Source organism: Macaca thibetana, chromosome 4 (assembly GCF_024542745.1).
Source record: "Macaca thibetana thibetana isolate TM-01 chromosome 4, ASM2454274v1, whole genome shotgun sequence".
In the NCBI taxonomy this organism is placed as follows: Eukaryota; Metazoa; Chordata; class Mammalia; order Primates; family Cercopithecidae; genus Macaca; species Macaca thibetana.
The window spans coordinates 96,665,235-96,684,441 of NC_065581.1; the positions used below are offsets into that span (position 1 = coordinate 96,665,235).

Sequence of the window (19,207 nt, forward strand, 5' to 3'; positions counted from 1 at the left end):
CACAGACCATAAACCTAATTCCATATCCAAGTAAAAGTCTGGCTAATAACTCAGGAATCTTTAATTTGGTCTTACTTCCCTGAACTTATTTTCCGGACTTTTTCATCTGACTCCATCATCCCTCCACCCAAACTAATCAGTTTCCCTTCCAAAGTCATTTTCAGGAGCTGAAGTGAAAAAGTGTGCCTCCCAGAGGTTAGACTCTCAGGGGCATTCTGTTCAAAGAACACAGGAAGAAACACTTTGTCCTTTTACTGTTACCTCAGGCCTCACAGGTCTTTTCAAAGCCAGAAGCTAAAGTGGCTTAAGAGAAAGCTAGAAGTATTGGGGTAGTAGTATTCCCACTTCAGGGTGAGATTGTGAGGATGTACCTGTTTTATGATTCTAATTCGTTCGATTGGCAGTCCTTGAACTAAATTAAAAACAAATAAAAGTTCATATGATTTAAACTCATGATACTTCTTTGTGAAAAGGGAAAACGGGACATGTCGTTAGCCCCAGCATATTTTTTGTGATGGGGCTTTTACTATGTTGCCCAGGCTGGCCTCAAACTCCTGGATTCAAACTATCCTTCCCTGTAGGTGGAATTACACATGCATGCTACCATGCTTGGCTATGGGCTTGTTTTTAATCGTTGGACGGTCTGGGTGCCCCTTTCACTTTATTCTTTTTTTCCTCTCTTACTTTTTTTCTCTCTCACTTGTTAAGTCTTTGTCCTCTTTGAGTGCTCTTCCAAAAGACTGAAATTGCAGGTTACATTTATACCTAAAAGATCTTCCTGCCTAGGCAAAGAGAAAATAATACTAAATTCCATAGAAAGCAGGTAATTTGTCCACAGGACACAGAGCTGATCACTGTGGAAAATCCCTGCAATCACACCTTCCATTCTCTCTCCCTCTTTCTCTCCTTTGCCCTTGCTCTCTCCATGTGACGTGCCTGCTCCCCCTTCACCCTCCACCATGATTGTAAGATTCCTGAGGCCTCCCTAGAAGCTGAGCAGATGCCAGCACCATGCTTCCCGTAAAGACTGAAGAACTGTGAGTCAACTATACTTCTTTCCTTTATAAATTACCCGGTCTCAGGTATTTCTTTATAGCAATGCAAGAACAATACCTTATTCTTTTCCCATTCATCCAAACAACTGGAAATTAAGCTTCCTGAGGCCAGAGGTCTTGCGGCGTTTAGGACATAGTGAGCGCTCAACAGACACATGTTAAATGAAAGAACCAATACTTTACTGTGCGCTGCTGTGTGCCCGGTATCGCTCTAGGAGCTGAGCAGAGAGGTAACAACTACACTGCGCTTCCTTTGGAGAGAGACACTGGAGAACTAAAACCGACCCCAGCGCTAAGCGATTTGCCTAATAGAGGGAACGCCGGCTGAGACCAGCGCAAGGCGGGCGCTGGGTGGCGTGCGCGACTGCAAAGTCTGTGCCCAGGTTCTGCTCCTTGGGCTCCTGCTGCGTGAGCCGCTCTGCAGATCCAGCAAAAGACCCGAGAGCGGCCAGATGATTGAACGCCAGATGATTCCTCCCTGAGGATGTGCCCCGGGCGTTCTGCCCTGGCTCCCAGCCACCTCCCGGTGCTCCCGGGTTAGGCCTCACACACCTGTCGACCGCGTCGGCCCAGCTGCGGCCCAGGCCTGTGGGACTTCGGGGAGAGAGGCGGCCCCGGCCCCAGGCTGGGAACCAGAAATGCAGCAGGGCCTCAAAAAGAAACAAAATTCTTTCCCTCGGGGTTGCTGCTGCTGCACAACCTCGCCCAGCCCGCTCTGCGGATCGAGTGTAGATTCGGGTTGGAAGCCGGAGGTAGTGCATAGAGGGCAGCTTCAAAAGCCGAGGCTGCGCTGCTCGGCGCAGGGCGTCTTCCCTCGCGTGCCCGTGCCGGGTGCCGAAGGAACCTCCGCAAGCTGCTTTCATCTCGGTGGGCCGGGGCAGGGTCGAATCGCAGCTGTGGGGGCTTCTCTCCAAGCTTCGATTTGAGCTGGATGGAGACAGAAGAGCCTGAGGTGCCCAGAGGCCAGTCTCACAGAGTGGGGGGCGGGTGGGGTGGGATCAGAAAAAGCTTGAAATTCCTCCCGTACCTTAAACCTAAACAGCTGCGAGAGCCCCAGAGGAGGAAGCTCAGCTGCCGCGGAGAAGCTGGAGGAGGGCTGGGGCGGGGAGGAGTAGCCCCAGCAGCAACAGCAGCCAGCCCTGGGGTGTCCTCTCCCAGTGGTGTCCAGGGCCAGTCTTTGCCAGCCTGCCCGTCCTCGGACGCCTCGGGAACGTACACACACCCTTTTGCTTAAGCAAGGCGCTCTGAAGCCGAATTACGTCTGCCTGGCATCCCCAAACACGAACGGCCCTGCCATGGCTGTGGGCAAATTCAGGGGCTGGGGTATGAGGGGGGGACTAGCAGAGAAAGAGTTAATCAGTACTCTCCTGTCACTTGCGTTTTATTTAATGGTAATGCTAGACTTCACCAGATATTTCAACTGACCAATTTCAACATTTTCACCTACAGAATTTCCTGGAAGGAAAATAAAACCTTCCTAACAAACATGTTTTCCTGTTTGTGCTTGATAATATTGTCCACTATGGACACAGGAAACCAGTCAACCGTTTATAATCACAGTCATCATTTTGTGGTGCTTTTTCTTAGGGTATGAATACTTATATTGACTGCAGGTTTAGTTGAGCTATAATTGTAACTCTTTGACTAAATAGAATTGATTTTACATAATTAAACCTTTTTAAACAAAAGTAATTGGGCACGATGGCACTCGCAGCTGTCGGGAGGCTGAGGCAAGGAGGATCGCTTGAGCCAAGGGGTTTGACTCTCGCCTGGACAACACAGGGAGATCCTGTCTTTTTTTTTTTTTTTTTTAAAGGTAAACAGTAAGCATGAGAAAAAGAATCTTTCAGTCTTCCTAGTCTTCCGCAAGGCAGTGACTGACGTCCCTCAAACCATCGACTTTGGTACATTTTCTCCAGAGGATCAAAACCTAGGCCTGACTCTGGCATGGAGCCTGGAACAATGCAAATAAATTAGACATTCTTTTCCTATGTATGACTGTGCCTTTCTTTGTCGTGGTCACCAGGTTCTCCAGACCTTTTGAAAACTACGTAACAGTTACCTTGCAGTGCTCCTGAAAACACGGGGGAAGTTCATATTTGAGAGGCCTGGGAGGGACTAGGATGATCCTAGTCAAGCACGAGCAGAGCTGCCGCACAATAAGTGCTCATTGCGTGTTCATGGAAAGCATGAATGATGCTCACACCAAGAGATCTGCTACCAAACTCTTACAGGCGAATGTGAGCGCCAGGATCTCTTTTATTATTATTGATGTCATTATCATCAGTAAAAAAGCATTTAATGAAATTATTTTAAAAGGCTTCTTGCCTAGGGAGCCCAATACTAGATTGGTATAGTCACAGGGGGCACCTGCCTTCCTTCCCCTCCTCGCCCTCCTCCCGCTGCGCGAGCTTCGGAACCCTAAGGCCAGCTCACTGCGCATTGCCCCCGGCAAGTTAGCGGCGCTCCCGGAGGGGTGTGAGGCGGATCGGAGGCACCAGGTAGGGTGTAGGGCGCGAGCGCGGGGCGGTGGTGCCCAGCGGGGGCGGGGTGCCCACGGACGCAGCCGCCTAGCTCCGACGGCTGTTTCGAGGCAGCTGCTGGCGCCCGCTAGGAGGCGCGTGGCCACTAGCACTTCAGCGCGCGGTTCTCTCTCCTCAGACTGCTTTCTAGGATTTGATATCCCAGGGCCACAGCGACAGAAGCCGATCTCTAAGAAGGCATCCCAGGGCCACAGCGACAGAAGCCGATCTCTAAGAAGGCATAAGCTCGGCCTGAGACGTGGTGGGGAGACAGTGCAGGGAAGAGGTGAAATTCCAGCGCAGAATGGGGGCTCCGCGGGGCCCCGGAATTGAGGAGACAGGAGCGAGGCTTCCCTTTCCGTCCTCGCAGGAAAACAGCCTGACCTACTGGCACGTCCACCCCCAAGAGGAGAGGGACCCCGGCGCGGCGTCCTTACCGTCCCCATCCCCCACTCCCCCCCTCCCCCCGCCAGCAAGCCAGGGCTCTTTTCTTTCCCTGAGTGCCTGGCACAGGGGGAGAGGCCCGGCCTCGAGCTTTTTCTGCACGTGAGCTCGGTGGTCCAGCAGAGTCTTCTGGCTCCCGGGAAAGCAGCCTGGCGCCGCCCCAGCACTCAGTCCCCAGATTAGGGATTGGGACGTCAGTCATCGCCTCCAGGGTACTGACCTGGGATGGGGCCGCAGGTATCCCAAGCGCTCCTCTGTCCGTGCTTCCTCAGCGTCTGCGTTTCCACAGATGCCCGAGGTCAGACAGTTTCGCAAGGGGGCTGAAGAACCAAATGGGGAAACTGATGGAGCCTCACAAGTTTATTCCTTTCCCACGTCTGTGTTTGTCTAAGGGTGCTTTCTGTGCAGCTTTCTGAACTTGAGCATCACTTTGATGGAATGAAGTACAATCTTATGCCCTGAGCAATAATTTCTTGTCAGCGATGACCCATTTAATCACTGGAAAATCTAATTGCATTGCTCCAGAGAGAGAGGTCTCTTTGAGATTCCAACATTCATTGTAACATTTCTTGTATCAAGAATGTTGAATTGATTGTTCGCATTTACTTTCGGAAAAGGAGATAGAGTTGTAATGTCCTTACAAGTTTCTAACCAGTTTTAAAAAGACCAAACAATACTGAAAGGTAAATTAATTGCAAGCATAGGAGGCAAAACATGAATTAGAAAAATTAATCAAAACACCCTCTCATTTCAATTCCCAATGTGCAAGAGAAAGAAGCAAAGCAAAATACCCACATCTCACATTTAGGTTACAGAAACTATTGCCTAATTGTTCAACTAAACACCTAACATTTCTTTACTCTTTGATGTGGATGTTGGTTTCTGTCCTCAGGTTTGTTTCCTCACAATTGATTGCTGCTTTTCTAAGAATGTCATTCTCACAAAACATGAAAAGACAGAAATAATGGAGACCGTTTTCTTTTAGACACCCCTTTTAAGATGAAAGAAAACGGTTCCCATGTACCTCCAAAACACTTGCTCTCACATGTTTCCCCCCCACCCCCAGAATTGTTTCACATTCCTGTTCCTAAACCAGTCAAAAATGAGGGTAAAGGAACTACCGTGACTGACTTAAGTTAATCAAGATTCACCTCTTGGAGTTTGGAGGGACTTTGCATTCCCTAAAGCACCTGAACACTTTATACACAAACTCAGGGTTCTGCTAGCAAAAAACGTATGGGGATGATGGTTGTTGGGTTGATATCTTAATATCTTCCATACTTGTGATCAGTCACAATCCCCCTGGTTATCTCTTGTCTAAATAGTTTACCTTCTCACATTTCTAGACCGCTGATCATAATGAATCAAGGCAGTCTCCCCCACATTTATCTCTGTTCTGTTTAATTATATTCATTCAGAGGAGGTGTATCTATCTATTATCTGTCACTGAATAACTAATTGGTTATTAAAACTTAGTGACTTAAAACAACACTTTATTTGTTCACCATTCTGCAATTTGGGTTGGGCTTACCTGGATGGATCTTTCTCTAGTCTCACCTAGGCTCACTAAAGTGGCTATAATCATTTGATGGGGAGCTGAGGCCTGGACCTCTTGCTCTGAGTGGTCTTTTAAGAAGACTAGATCAGGCTTCTTTATATGGCAATCAATAGTATATTAAAAGGGGATGATGCAAATGTGCAAGTACTGAAACTTCTGTTTGTGTCATGTTTGCTGATGTCCCATTGACCAGAGCGAGTCACATGGCAAAGCCTAGGATCATTGTGAAAGGAGATTATACAAGAGCATGAATACCAGGAGGTTTGATTCACTGGGGATGATTATGTAACAGTTTACTACAGGAAATTAACCCCTGAAGACAGAAAAAACAGTCACTGGAAAAATTACGTGGAAATCAAAGGAGTCATTCTTATTGGCAATATTACACAACTTCTCGAAGCTGTGACTGAGTGAAATGTAAAAATGAGAGAATGAGAGTATCAATTCTACAGAATAAAACTTTTGCTATGCATGATTTGTTATATATTTTAAAAATTAAAAATAAGTAATTAAAAACTGAATTCATGTATGCTGTGAGGGCAACAGAATTAGATAAAGGATAAAGATGAAGCATCCTTCTAGATATTTTTCATATTCAGATGCAACCAAGTCCTGTCCTGACTTATTCTCTGTCAATTGGTTTTATTTTACCCAACATCATTGGGTTATAAAAAACAAAGTTAAGTTGTTGTTAAAACAAGAACCAGAAAATTGCCTTCAACTTGTCAACTTCATTGATTACTTGGCAACATATTCTAAAAAACATTTCCTTTCCTTTCTGGTCTAATGATGAAAGAATAAGTAGCTTCTGGTTGCTGCTCTGTGTCAAGTTCCTCTTTTTGAGGCAAGTAGGCACTGAAATGTCTGTCATGTTATCACAGAAGAGAAAGACTTTTGCTGAATTATATTTTTTCTTATAAAGTATTTAATCCAGATGCTGTCCTGCAGAATCCACCCCTCCCCATATTTTCAGTTATACTAATCAGCAAATCATTCCATCTTTATCTGTTGCTCAAGTATAGAAACTTCTTTCTGATAGCTTCTCACTTCTTCCTTTTACTTTTTTTCTCTTCTACCCCTTTATCATTTATTTCTCTCTACTGAATTCTCTTATTATTTCTTTATATCAAATCATCTCAACCCTCACATGACTCAAGATGAATCAGCTTAAATTTTTTTTAAGTCCTCTGCATCACCATCAGTGATAAAATGAAAAACTATATAATGATAGCCTTTGGTTTGACCTTGGAAACATGTATGGGTATCTCTTTCATTTTTAGTGACATGAACCTACTTCTTCTCCCTGCACTTGAAATATTTTTGCATTTGTTACTTTTCCCTTAGAAGCCTAAAATACATCACACAGCTGATTTAAGATTAGGAATGAATAAATTTATCAATTCTGAAGAAGATAGATGCTATATGAATAGTTTAATATCCTTCATTAAACATCTACTAAAATATAATTAAATGTTGGGGTTGACAATATACAGAATTCAGACCACAGACCATGCTATTGGTTTGACTGTGTTCCCCAAACTTCATGGGTTGGGAAGTTAACCCCCAATACAATAGTTCTGGGAGATGGGGCCTGATAAGAGGTGATTAGGTCACAAGGGCTCTGTTCTCATAAATGGATTAACGTTGTTATCATTATCCTGAGAGTGGCTTAGTTATTGGGGGAAAGGTCTTGTTATAAAAGTGAGTTCTGCCCCCTCTGTCTTTCTTGCTCTCTTGAGAGCACTTTCTTGTCCTTCTACTTTCTTAACAACTAGAAGGTCCTTGCCAGATGCCAGTGCCATGCTCTTGCACTTTCCAGCCTCCAGAACAGTAAGAAATAAATTTATTTTCTTTGTAAATTACTCAATCTGTGGTATTCTGTTATAGTAACACAAAATGAATCAAGACAGACTACAAATTCATAAATGCACAGCAATGATGTCCTGGATTCAAAGGATGTCTTATTTTTCAACACTAAATAGCAATTTTTGGAAGAATGTTCCTATGTTAATGACTTAAACATTTTTTATTCTCCAAATATTTTTGGTAAAATAAAATCAATAGTATCTCATTTTAAAAGGTATATTTATATATAAGCCTCTTAAATATAAAAATGAATACAAATTATAAGGAAATCTAAAAAGTTAATTCATTGATAACACACACAAAGCCAAAGCCCAAAAGGAAACAAAGCAGTATCTTCCATATATTAGTAGTACCACTTCAGGATTGCTATCAGCCTTAAGTAAAAGAACTTTCTCCCTTCCCCTGCCAAGTAGTGGTTTAGACACCAGAGTTTATTTTCACCTAAAAGAAGTCCAGCCATACGTAATCCAGGGTTGGTGTGGTTGTTCCATTAAGTCATCTGGGATCCTACTTCCTTCTGTCTTTCTGTTTGGCCATCCTCAGTACATGGCTTCTATACGCAGGATCATATCATGGACCAAGATGGCTTCTGTAGCTCCAGCCATCATGTCTACATTTCAAGCATGAGGAAAGTCAAAAGGGGGCTGATATTTCTCCTTAGTCTTAAAAGATACTTCTTTTTACATCATATTGACCAGGACTTACATAGCCACAAAGAGGCTGGGACACACAGTCTTTGTTCTAGACAGCAATGCAACTAGCAGTAACATAATACAATCAGGGTTCTATTAAAAGATGGGAAAAATGAATACTTGGGAAGCTAATAGAAGACTTTGTTACAGCGACTAAGGCAGTGTAGTGAAGTTGTATCAAGCTTATGAAGACGTTTTAACTATGACTGGGAATAGCCTACCTTATGGCTCCATCCTTTCCCTATTTATAAATCAGATGCTCATTTTCTCAGCTTTCTTATTGCATATAGGACATAGCAATATGGCTTAGGTTCTAAGTCAGAAACTACCACCCGAGACTTTGATTTGGAAATAAGTAATGTGAAAAAGCAAACGCTTGTGTGGAATCCCTTTTTGTGAGGTCAGCAGCAGAGTATCAAACTTCTTGAGGCAGTAGGGGCAGAGAGCCATTCTCAGAGACAGTCGAGTCTGTGTCCTGTGCCTTGGCTGTGGTGTCTCCAGTCGAGCCATCTTATGGTTTAATTTGGGTTTTCTTGGGGAAGTAGCCTTGAAGCCAGTATTTCTTACATTTGGATAGAATCAGAACCACCTCTTATCCCTTTCTGCTTCAACCCTTCACAGAGTTTTTGGTGTTTGTTCTTGTATTAGTTTGCTAGAGTTGCCCTAACAAAGTACCAAAAAACAGGGTGGCTTAGATAACAAAAATTTATTGTCTCACAGTTCTGGAGGCCAGAAGTTCAAAATCAAGGTTTTGATAAGATTGATGTCTTCTGAGGGCTGTGAAGGAAAGATCTATTCCAGGCCTCTCTCTTTGCTTATAGGTGGCTGTCTTCATGTTCACATGACATTCTTCCTATATGCATGTCTGAATCTAAATGCCTCTTCTTATGAGGACACCAGTTATATTAGATTAGGAGTCACCCTAATAAATTCATTTTAATTTGGTTATCTTTTTAAGAACCCTATCTCCAAATAAGGTCACATTCTGAGTGAGGTACTGGTGGGTAGGACTTCAACATGTGAATTTTGGGAGGAGAAAGTTCCACATTACCTCAGAACACTCACTGATCCAGACATGTCTTAGGATATTAAGTTAGGAGCACAGTATCCCCAAACCGAGGGATAATACTGAAGACTCTTCTCCTTCATGCTATCTTCCAAACATGACTTTGAGGCTCAAACGTCAAGGATGAATGTGGAATAACTTCACGGATTTTTTTTTTTTTTTAACAAGGAAGGTATTTGCACAAATGAAATGAATTCAGGCCATTATAATTGACTTAAGTGCAGACCACATTTGGTGGTTCCTATCCCAACTGAGAAGAGTAGAAAGAGTTTTATTCAATGCCACAGAAGTACCTTTTTTTCAAAATTGTGAAGGCTGTGGATTTCTTAGGTCTAGCAAGGTACCACTGTAGCTTTGAAGATTCCAGGCAGCTATTTAGATTTTACACCCTGCAACTCAGCACATTCTCTCTAGCCCATCCCTGGTATAGCTTCTTAAAAGATGATAGAAGCAGAGAACCTGTTTTTGCTTTTTTTACCGCTCAGATTTGAGAGCATGTACACATACCCACTGACTGTCTCACATCTCTTCTCCCCTACTGGACTTTTAAAAAAAATCTTATTTTTGAATAACATTTTATTTTGAAAAGTTCCAACACATACAAAAATAGACAGAATATTGTAACGAATGCCCGTGTACTTATCACTCACTCAACTGGATAATTATCAACTTGTGGCCAATTTTGTTTCATCTATACCCAGTGGTTCTCAACAGAGAGTAATTTTCTCCTTCAGGGACATTTGTCACTGTCTTGCACCACAATGGGGGAGGGATATTCCTGGCACCTAGTGGGTAGAGGCAAGGATGCTGCTAAATATCATACAATGACAGGACAGCCCCTACAACAAAGTCCAAAATGTCATTAGTGCTTAGGTTGAAAAATCCTGATCTATACCTCTACTCATTGCCCTCTCACCTTAGAATTATGTGAAGCAAATCCCAGACATCATATTTCTTCTGTGAATATTTCAGTATGTATCTGAAAAATAAGGATTTAAAAAACATAACCATAATAAAATTATTTCATTTAAAATTAACATTAATTCCTAAAACCATGGAATATCTAGTCAGTGTTGTAGAGATATCAAGGAGGAATGTGCAATGACCTAGTCTCAAAAACCACACACCATCACTTCTGCCATATTCTCTTTGTTACAAGCAAGTGATTAAATTTTGCCCACACTCAAGGTTCCGCTTTTTGAGGTGTGAATTGTTAAATAATCTGTGGACATATTTTTAAACCACCACACTCTTTAAATCTCTTTAAATGTGTTCCCCTCCCTCTCCCTTTCACCTTGCAACTTACTTGTTAAAAATAAAAATGAGTTGTCCAGTAGAGGGTCCCACAATCTGTTTTTGTTTTATTTTGTTTTTGCTGATCAAGTCCCACTGATTTGTTTGTCATATTCATCTGTCCTCTCTATTTCCTATTATGAGAACAATCAGATTCAGGTTTGATTTCGTTTATTTGCTTGCTTGCCTGTTTTGGCAAGATTGTTTCACAGGCGGTGTTGCCTTCTTCCATTCAGAGGCACATAATATGTAGTTGTCTTGCTTTTTGTGCTGCTAGCCGTCACTGATGATCATTGCCTGGATTCATTATTTCACTAAGGGTTCCAAAACAATAATACTTGAATTCCCAAACTCTTTATTCATTTATGAGATAGAATACATCTATAAAGAGAGGCTTTCCTTCATCAATTATTTGTTGCCCTGAGCTATGCATGACTGTATCTTATGTGACTGCCCAAGTAGCCTCTGGCGCCAGAAGTCCTGCTCTATTTAATTTATCATATACAATTCCTAGCCTAACAGTACAAATACATTATCATAGGGCTTGGTAAATGGTGGGCATAGTATCATTATAAGAATATTATTAAGTAACATTTCTGAGTATGTCCTACGTCTTCAGTGCTCAGCTGAGCACTTGAGAAGTAGGTCTTTTTTATTACTCATATTTTACAGATAAGGAAACTGGAGAATAGAAAGGTTACCCTTGCTCAAGTTCATGTGGCTAAGTGTCAGAAGAAGGATTTGAATCTAGGCACTCTGACTGCAGAGCCCACTCTCTCAACTACTTGGATGTCCCATGGTAACTTAATCATTTGCATAGAGAAGAACAGATATGTGACATCAATTAAGCCCCTTAACGCAGTGAGGTCAAGTGTAAATGGCCTGGATTTTAAACCCAGAATGATGTGAGAGGAATTCTGTCTCCATTATTTACTGTATGACCCCAATAAGCTCTTAACCTCTTTGAAATTTTCTCATTGGTAAAAGATAGATAAAAAATTCTACCTCATAGTGTTGTTATGATCATTCAACCTAATAGCCTGTTATGTGTTGGGCATTTAAAAAGTTATAAAAAATGTGTGTGCTCAATAATTAAAAGACAAATAACCCAATTGAAACATGGGCAAAGGACCTAGATAGACATTTCCCTAAAAAGGATATATGAATGGCAGAAAGCACACGAAAGTATGTCTGAGCATTATTCATTTAGTCATTAGGGAAATGCAAATCAAAACTACAGTGAGACACCACTTCATCCCTACTAGGATGGCGATAATTAAAAAGACAGGTAATAAGTGTTGGCAAGGATGTGGAGAAGCTGAAGCCCTTATACACTCCCGGTGGGAATGTAGAATGGTGCAGCTGCTTTGGAAGACAGTTTGACCATCCCCCCAAAATTAAACACAGTTATTATATGGCCAAGCAATTCTACTCCTAGGTATACAGCCAAAAGAAATAAAAACAGCTGGGTGCAGTGGCTCATGTCTGTAATCCTAGCACTTTGGGAGGCTGAGGTGGGTGGATCACATGAGGTCAGGAGTTCGAGACCAGCCTGGCCAACATGGCGAAACCCCGTCTCTACTGAAAATACAAAAATTAGCTGGGCATGGTGATGCACACCTGTAATCCCAGGTACTTGGGAGGCTGAGGCAGGAGAATCTCTTGAACCCAGGAGGTGGAGGTTGCAGTGAGTCGAGATCGTGCCTTTGCACTTCAGCCTGGGCAACAGAGCAAGACTCCATCTCAATAAAATAAAATAAAACAAAACATATATATATATGTGTGTGTGTATATATATACACACACACGCACACACATACACACACACAGAGACACATACACACAAACACGTATACCAATGTTCAAAACAGCATTGCTCATAATAGCAAAGGCCTATTAACTAAGAATGGAAAAATAAAATTTGAGATATCTCTACCATGGAATATTATTTATCCACAAAAAGGAATGAACTCTTATACATGGATGAACCCTGAAAACATACTAAGTTAAAAACCTCAAAAGACCACATGTTGTATGATTTCATTTAGATAAAATGTCCAGAATAAGCAAATGTTTAGAGACTGAAAAACGCTGGTAGTTGCCTAGAACTGGAGAGGTTGGGGATGAACGGGGAGTGGTAGCTATTGGGTACGAGCTTTCTTTGAGTGAGGCAGATGAAAATGTTCCAAAATTAGCTTGTGGTAATGGTTGTATACTATGTGAACTGTGAATACGCTAACAAAATTTGTACACTTTAAATGGGTGAATTTTATGGCTTGTGAATCTCAATAAAACTATTTAAACAATATCTTCGTGTGTATGTACATAAAATTTACCTTTTGTAACCTTACCAAAATTTTAGATGGTGATTATTTATGTGTTGGAAAGGTTATCTGAATGTTTATCCTACCATAAAATGAAGGATATATAAAATTCAACTATACTTTCAAGAAATTGAAATGTATCCTCATTTGCTCACGCATATAAATAACATGAGTATGGATAACATGAGTGATAGCGTTGCATCAGACACATAATTAGTGGTGACAGTAGAAGAACACACAGATCCTACTAGTGAACTTTCTAATTGCTATTTGAAGATGCTGGCTATGAACATAAATTTGGCTCTTAGTTGTGACAGAAGCAGAAAATTTTTATTGTTTGTTTATTTTGTTATTGTGGTGATCACTGGATCAACTTCAACTGCTCACAGGTTCTCCCAGGGAATACCAAGGTATCTGCCAGGCCAGCTTCCTCTGATAATGCACTACTTTCCAAAAAGTTTAAAACTAGATTTGGGGGTAAAGGAAAATCCTGTGCCTCTTGAACACAGATTCACAAGTTCTTTCTTTATGAGGTGGGCTAGCCTGGGGGAGAAAGAAGGTTTTAGGAATTGAAGGAGAAAGAAAATATTCCACTCATGGCTTGACATGGTTGTGGGGTGGGGGGAGCTTGTCACTCTGTCACATGGTCATCCCCTTTATCCAGAATCTCCTTTGTAGTTGGAGAACACAGCTTCTCACCATGGCTAAGCCCGTGGTTAGCAGGTGTTTCTAGAGTGAGTTTGGGAGACTAATTTTGCATAGGTATTTATTATAAAAATTGCTGGTTGTCATCTCTTTTTCATATTTCCACATTACCATCCTTTTATTTCTTTCCTCTTTTCCCCTTGCCCTCATACAGATTTTAAAAATGTAATATCAAGAATAATTTATTAAAAATTTTTTTGTAGACACAGGGTCTCATTATGTTACCCAGGCTGGTCTCAAACTCTCAAGCAATACCCCAGCCTCAGCCTCCTAAAGTGTTGGGTTTATAGGTGAGAACCACCACATCCAGCAAGAATAACTTTTAATTGGAAATATACTCTTATGGTACCAAATCCAAAATGATACCAAAAGTAGTATAGTGAGAAGTCTCTCTCCTATCCTGAGCTCAGACAACCAGAGTCTCTCACTTTTCCTGGGAATCAATGTTTGCAGATGAATTAGAAAGAAAGAAAGAAAGAAAGAAAGAAAGAAAGAAAGAAAGAAAGAAAGAAAGAAAGAAAGAAAGAAAGAAAGAAAAAGAAAGAAAGAAAGAAAGAAAGAAAGAAAGAAAGAAAGAAAGAAAGAAAGAAAGAAAAAAGAAAATCCAGAAAAGAAGTATCTGCTTTCCCCCTCATTCTTTTGTTCAGTGTTCATCTGTCCTTTCTGGTTTCTCTGCTCCTCAAGGGCTAAAAGAGGCTGTCACTTCTCTTTGCTTAGACAACTGTCTGAGCCTCAGTTCCATGTTGATTTTCAGGTTTTAAAAGGCCTTGTGGGCTGAGCACCATGGTTTACGCCTGTAATCCTAGCACTTTGGAAAGCTGACTTGAGCCCAGAAGTTCCATACCAGCCTGGTTGGAATCTCCAAAACATAAATAATAATAAAAAAAATAGCCAAGTGTCATGGCTCACACCTGTAGCCTCAGCTACTCTGGAAGCTGAGATGGGAAGATCGCTTCAGCCCAGGCTGCAGTGAACCATGATGGACCACTGAGCCATGTAAGCCATGATTACTCCACTGCCCTCCAGCTTGGGTGACAGAGCAGGAAGTTGGGGGAAGCTTTGTCAATTCAGCTCAGAAACCTAGCAGCTACTTCCAGGTGGAGATTTACCACACTATATATCTACACACAGCCTTAATTATATAAATACATATTATGATCGTGTTTAACATAGCATGTGTATACTTTACACACACATTCATATGTCAAAATACTTTCATTGATTTATTTGGGTGTGAAGTCTTCAACATACAAAAAAAGAGAGATATTTTTGTTTCTTTTGTGACTTTTCCCCTCTCTAATTCGAGTACCAAATTGTTCTTATTATTGCTCCAAGAGAGGGTATGTTATTTAGGGTGGGTGTGGGAGGGTAGAGATAAAAAGAAATGTATCCCGGCTCTTCAAGGTAAAGAAAAAAAAAAAAAAAAAAGAAGAAGAAGAAAAGGGGGAAACACCGTCTGGGAATCTCCAGAACATCTTTATTTCGCCTTTTAACTCTCCGCCTTTCTGATTAAAGAGTTCAGACCTGCTCCCCCGCCCGCGTTCAATTATTCCCCAGCATCTTTTCTCAGAAGCTGTCACCACCACTTGCGGAACCGCAGCCCCATCGTGAGCCATTAGCCCGGTTGTTTCCCTTTTCGCTTTTCTTTCCTCAGTTTCTCCGAGAAATCTCTATAAATCTCCCCTGGAGGAGGAGCGTCCGAGCGGGTGGAAGTCTGAACACAATGCAACCTGAGAATTTCTGTCACTCTCTGCATATGCTCCTAAGTGCTTTAATCCCAATTAGGGGCGGCTGACACACGGTCCTATTCATTCCCATCAGCTCTTGAATACATTTGCCTAGAAATGAACTTCACAAATAGAGGCGCTCCTAAATGTGCCCAACAGCAAGGAAAATCGAATTGAGTGCGGGCTCATTCGGCAGCGGCCGGCAGAGAAGCGCTGAATGTGGAGGTGCCCCGAGACATTGCAATTCAGCAACACGCTCGCTGACTTTTCTTTGCACCATGTCAACCGAAAGAACCAAGAAATAAGTTGGAGAACTCCGGTTAAAAGGCAACTTGAGAGGGATTCTGAATACTTTTATTGAGCCTTTTCCAACGGAGGACTTAAAAAACAACAAAAAAGGCACCACAAAACCCACCAGCGGCGTCCGGGCTGCGTCCTGGCTGCCACTTTGGAGACTCCCGGCCGCCGTGCATCCACCGGCCACGCAATTAAGGGGAAAATGGCCTCATCGCCGGCGTGTCATCTGGTGGCGTTCCCAGAGCCCATCGCCGCCGCCCTATTCAGACCCGGCCTTAATGTCCCACCCGCGCCTCGGGGGCCGCGCAGCTGGTCCGAGCTGACCCGCCCGCCCGGCCCGCGCGGACACCCTCGGGGGGTGCAGCCTAGGCCACCTCCGGCCAACATTCGGCTACCGAAAGCGGGGCTTGCAGGCCTCTCTCTGCTTTCCCCAACCTCCTTCGTCTCGGGTCGCTGACCCCGAGCGGCTCTCTGCATCCCCGGGTTCAGGACTCCTCCGGGCCCAGTTTCGGGATTCCGCGCCGACCTGGGAGGGAGGGGTGTTTGGTGAGTCACCAGCACCAGGGTCTCCAAGACTCAGCCCTCCCCACCCCCGCCACCCCTCAGGACAGCTCACTCGGTCCCGGTGGGGACCTGAAACTCAAAGCCTTTGAGCAACGGTGACGAGCAGCGCAGGAGAAGTGTGGTCTGAAAGAAGCCACTCGTCTCAGCGCCAAAGTCTTAAGGCGCTCCTTTCCTCTAGGCGGAGTCCAGTCAGGTCACACGTGCTCGGCGCCGGCCGCATTCCCAGCTCTTCGCTCATTCGCGACTACGCACCGGGCGGGGCCGTCCGCTATCACTGCCAGGTCCGAAAGCCGGGCGCGGGTGGGACTTAGCTCTCCGCAGCCTGCCCCTCGGAGGGCCGGCGGCTGCTGGTGAGCATTCCAGCCTTGTTATGGCAACCTGTTACCGGAGCGGGAGCCTTGCCCGAGCGGTTCCACAGTGGGCAGGGAGCAGGACCGCCCCTAAACCGCCTTTCCCCGCACCTCGGTGTAGGAGAGATTTCGCTTTAACGGGGCCTCTGGACGCCCATTTCAAGTCGATTAAAAAAAAAAAAAAAAAAAAAGCCGAGTGGAATGTTTTGATTGAGTCTCAACATTGTCTTTGAATAAGGCTGAGACCATGTAATTAATGTGTCTTTTTAATAAGGGACAATACGGCCGTTCAAGCTATTTAATTTCATTTAATTTTCCATCCCATTTGCTGCACAGCCCGCTTTTACTTTTAACACCCAGCCTTTCACGGCCCATCTTGCTCCACTGGGCACATTAGATTGGTTTCACCCTTGCTTTTTAGGGGAGGAAAAATAAAAGAAAATGTGTTCCTTTTCTCCTTTGTGGACAATTTATTTCACTTGGGGAACTTCAACTCTGAGCCACAGGACAGAATAAAACTCGGCGAGCTGGTGTGAATGCCTCTGGCGCAGTCTCTTTCTTCTCGCGGGGCTGGGAACCAGTCACAATTGGCTATATTAATAAATAACTTTCCTCACAGTCGGCCTTTACATGGTCCTATTGATAAAATTGTTCGCGTGTCGTTCACGCTTTTTCACTCATTAAGGAGGGCCGGGGAGGCGCCCCGAACCCAGGCCCAGCGCTCGCCCCTTCCCGTTTGCAGTGCTGGTAATTTAAACTGGGTGTCATCCCGGAGTCGCCAGGCCAGAGGTTAGAGGGACATGTTCATGGCTTAAATTTATTGCCCTGACTCTTGGGAGAGGCTTCCTCTCCTCCTTCCCTCCCCCCCGGCTTTTGCCATTCATGGGCCGCTGGATCAAAGGCTCCCTCTTCTCCGTCGAGGGCAGTCTTCGCAGCCCTCAGAGGCCCAATTGGAGGCTTCCGAGGAAAAATCAGTGGCAGCTCCCTCAGAAAGTGACCTGGGCATAGTGTGGCTGCACGGTCCCGGAGGCCACAGTGTGTGGCCCTCCAGACTTTCCAAGCGACTCTTCTCTGCCTCAGCAGCCATGTATACACAGGCCCTGGAGTTGGCCCGAGGCCAGCCATCCGTGTCTCCTCTCAGGGTCTGACGTGAGACGTTAGACTTGAAACCTTTGGCCTGACCTGGATTCTCCCATTAGGCAAACAACCAGTTTTGGAGCTTCCAGAATGCACTCACTCTACAGATTGTTGTTACAAATGAAAGTGAACCGCGGAGAGGGAGCAAAGGGTCTGTTTGTATCCATCATTCCCATTTTACAGACTAGAAGGCCGAACCTCCGAAGCAATCCACTAAAGGTTCCCCGAGTCTTGAGTGGGAGAGCACAGAATGAATGATCCTGAGTGTCCTGGACCTGCCCAGTGTGGCGAACATAGGTTTCGACTGAGGGGCACTACACGGAGCTTCTCTGAAGACCTCCTCAGATAAACTGCTGAGTTGCAGGTGTCGCCACCTTGCGTCCTGCCACCCTTGCTAACCACAATCCCTCCAGCACCTTCAGCCCACAAAGCCTGGAGAAGCTAGCAGCGTGGGCGCTGCTGAGGGCCTTCCGCCCTTTTGTGCAGTGGCTGGGCCTCTGGCGCTAGGCTTGGAAATACACCACCACTCAGGCCTCTCTTGGAAGAACTGCATCGGGCTCGGTGCTGGCTGCATAGGATTGGGGGAGCTGTGCCCAGAGCTAGCAGCACGCGGCAGGTGCCGGCAGGAGTCACAAATATCTGATGAATTTGATTACTCGGCTACTATTTATGAAAATAAATGTCCGCACGCTAATTGGAGGCTTCCCTAAAAGAAAACGGGGAGCTCTCCGGTTTGACTCCGAAGTACAACGTCTTGTTAGTTCACAAAGTAGGTGTAAGAAAGAGTTGTCCCAAACGCCCACCTCGCCCCCCTTCTCTACAACCTTTAGCAGATTGCGGTGATTTCGTTTTTGTTTATTTTATTATTATTTTTTAATAGAAAAGTCCAGGTTGTTGGTTTTAGGGGAGTTAGTCCAAGGACCTCTTCCAGGGGACGTGATCAATAACCCACTGTTAGAACTTCTTCCTCTTCAACCCTGGGCCGCGGACCGGGGGGCAGGATCCCCGGTCGAAACTGTTGGTTCTGGGGTCGTTTCCCATTCTCCAGAGAAAGTGCAGGCCCGGGGTGTGCCCGAGAAAAGTGATGCACAGTTGACCGCGCCTTCTCAACTTGATCTGGAGGCTTCATCATATTTTGGGACGAAATGGGACAGAAGTGACAATTAAAGCAGTTCTAAATAGACGACTGGCCTGAACCCAATCCCCTGAAATGGTAAAATGGTCGTTATTTAAAAAGTGTAGGTATTTTCTGGTGTTTTCCCATCAAGTACCTGCCTAATTTCTGTATGGCACACGCCAGAAATCAATAGAAGTTAACAAGTCCTCCAAACAGTCTCCATCTCTTTGTTTAATCTCCTTTACAATAAAGCCAAGGGGAGAGAATTACAAATCTTTGAAGTAGACCAAGGCTCAAAGGAATCAGCCAAGTAGACTTAAAGTAGTCACTTATTTCCCAAAACTGGTTTGTCGGGGAACAATAAAAGGAAGTAAAATTTATGGAGAAATTATACAGTGGATTTGTCACTTAAAATATCGTAACTGTCTCGAGGACAATACCCCATGCTGAGGATTAATGGTCCCGCCGGACCTTTGATTCACCAGTGCCT

At 44.1% G+C, this 19,207-nt stretch overlaps 1 protein-coding gene across 1 annotated transcript in view; it reads right to left on the reverse strand.

The window, feature by feature from the left end:
- CCNC (cyclin C) overlaps positions 1-19,207 on the reverse strand; it is a 165,886-nt gene that overhangs the window by 46,590 nt on the left and 100,089 nt on the right. The gene's annotated exons all lie outside the window — the stretch shown is intronic.